The sequence below is a fragment of the Mesoplodon mirus genome (assembly GCF_964341445.2).
Source record: "Mesoplodon mirus genome assembly, chromosome: 6".
Lineage (NCBI taxonomy): Eukaryota > Metazoa > Chordata > Mammalia > Artiodactyla > Ziphiidae > Mesoplodon > Mesoplodon mirus.
Window position 1 is genome coordinate 50252167 of NC_138982.1, and position 2593 is coordinate 50254759.

Sequence of the window (2593 nt, forward strand, 5' to 3'; positions counted from 1 at the left end):
TATCGTGGTTTCGATATGTATTTCCCTAATGACTAGTTGAGCATCTTTTCATGTACTTGTTGGCCATTTTTATGTCTTTTTTGAAAAGATGTCTATTCAGTTCCTCTGCCCATTTTTCAATTGACTGTTCTTCTTCTCCTGAGTTTTATAGTTCTTTAAGTACTTTGAACAATAACTGCTTATCAGATATACAGTTTACTTCCAGCTTTGTCCTTATTTCTTTTTTAACTTTATTGAGGAATAATTTAAAAATATAACTGTATATATTTAAAGTGTAAAACATGATGATTTGATATACATATACATGGTAGAATGGTTACCAAGATCAAGGTAATTAATGCAGAATGGCAAGATGATGGCGCGAGCAGCGTTTGGGCCCCTGGGACGGCGTCTCTGGCAGGGTTCGAGGAATTTTTCTGTATGCAGTTCTAGGAGCAGTACAGCCAAAAATGGTGGCCTTCTTCTCACCAATATGAAGTGGGTACAGTTTTCAAACGTACACATTGATGTTCCCAAGGATTTGACCAAGCCTATGATAACCGTTTCTGATGAACCAGACACGTTATATAAACACCTATCAGTTTTAGTAAAAGGCCATGATAAGGCTGTATTGGACAGTTATGAATATTTTGTGGTGCTTGCTGCTAAAGAACTTGGTATCTCTGTTAAAGTACATGAAGCTCCAAGGAAAATAGAGTGATTTATTCTTCTCAAATCAGTGCATATTTTCAAGAAGGACAGGGTTCAGTATGAAATGAGAACACTTTACAGATGTTAGAGTTAGAACATCTCACTGGGAGTACAGCAGATGTCTACTTGGAATATATTCAGTGAAACTTACCTGAAGGAGTTGCCATGGAAGTTACAAAGACAAAATTAGAACAGTTACCAGAACACATCAAGAAGCCAATCTGGGAAACAATACCAGAGGAAGAAGAAAGCAAGTCATAATGTCTCAGAGTGACCACTTGTGCTGGGATGTGAAGTGAGCATGTCAAGTGGAAGGAGTCTCCAGTGAAGACAGTTTCAAGTCACCCTGACTGCTCTCCTGAGGCCGCACGGCCTGATCAGTAGAAAGCAGGGATTGGAAGTTTGCGATACACCAGACTATTGTGCAAAAACCACTTTATCTATTCTTTTATACATGTCATTGTTTCAGTTCAGATTTTAACAAATGTGAGCAAACCATTTGGACCACTCTGTACCAAAACAGTCAAATTCATATTTTGTTATTCCACTGTTGTTCAATTATTAGTTTGTACTGATTGTGATTTGTGTCATTTCATTCATCTAAAACTGAGTGTTTCAAATATTCCTCACACACATTTCTTTCTTTTGAGGGACACAGAAGGAAACTTTGGTTAATTTAACACTGAGCAGTTAAAGTTTTTGATATTTCCCATAGTGCAGGCTGGCATATGTTAGTTTGGGGGTGGTGACCTCCAAGTTTTACCTCATGTAAGCATTACATTCTTGAAAATTGATATATTTTATAGCAGATCAAGCACATTTGTGGCATGCGCTGAACTCTTCTGTAGCCCAAACCCTTTCAGGGCTGCCTAGAAGGGTCACTATAATGGAATTTGAGCTCTCAAGAAATTACTATATCGTTTCATTCATGCTGTAATTCATTTATTCAATAAGCTTTTCTTTTGTTGACTTTGCACCCAGCACTATAGTAAATACCAAAAATTGAATAGCAATAACAGCTTTCAAAAATTGTGCAAGGCACAAATAAATACTTTTCCTTATTAAGTTCCATGCTGATAAGACCTCTTTCTTTTGGTGAATAGCACTCTCTTTGTTTGGTGATGTCTACTTTTCCATAAAATGAAATAGTAGTTAAAGCTCTGAAAGAGGCAAGATGACAGTGGGCTGAGGTTGTTGGTGTATCAACCCCAAGGGAGTGATACATTTCCTTTTTACAACAGAATCCGGCCCATGTCTTTTGTGGTTTCCTGCACATCTTTGGGGTAGTTATGACTTCTCAGTTTTCCACCCTTAAACTGGAGTCCCTGTTCTCTTTTCCCAACCTGCTATCAGGTATGAGTGTTCTGAATGCACACTGCTCATGTATCAGACTTACATTACTGTCATTAACATGAAAAGAATTACAGCCTTGTGCCCCATGACCTCATTCTGTTTGCAGCTCAGTTGTCAACTGTGTCATTCACAAATGCCTAAAGCCTGTTTATCCCAGGTATAAGCCTCAGGATTAAGAACTAGTCAATAAAACAAGACCAGTATAATAGTAACTGTATCTAGCAAAGCAGCCATTGTGACTCATTTTCATTTTGAAAGAAATAATTCTTTAAAAATAAATGTAGACCCACACACACACACAAAAAGATAATTAATGCATTCATCACCTCACATAGTTAACTCTTTTTTTGTGGTAAGAATGCTTAAGATCTACTCTCTGCAATTTTTAAGTGTACAGCACTGTATTAGTTACTATAGTCATCATGCTGTACATTAGAACCTCAGAACTTATTCTTCTTATAACTGAAAATGCATACCCTTTGACCTATATCATCTCATTTTCTCCTACGCCCAGCCCCTGGAAACAAACATTCTATTCTCTGTTTCTATG

The 2593-nt window shown here is 37.3% G+C and overlaps 1 pseudogene across 1 annotated transcript; it reads left to right on the forward strand.

The window, feature by feature from the left end:
- Positions 1-352: 352 nt before the first annotated feature.
- On the forward strand, positions 353-1731 carry LOC309806332 (small ribosomal subunit protein uS10m-like; annotated as a pseudogene). Its single transcript has one exon. The product of its transcript is annotated as a small ribosomal subunit protein uS10m-like (transcript).
- The last annotated feature ends 862 nt before the right edge of the window (positions 1732-2593 follow it).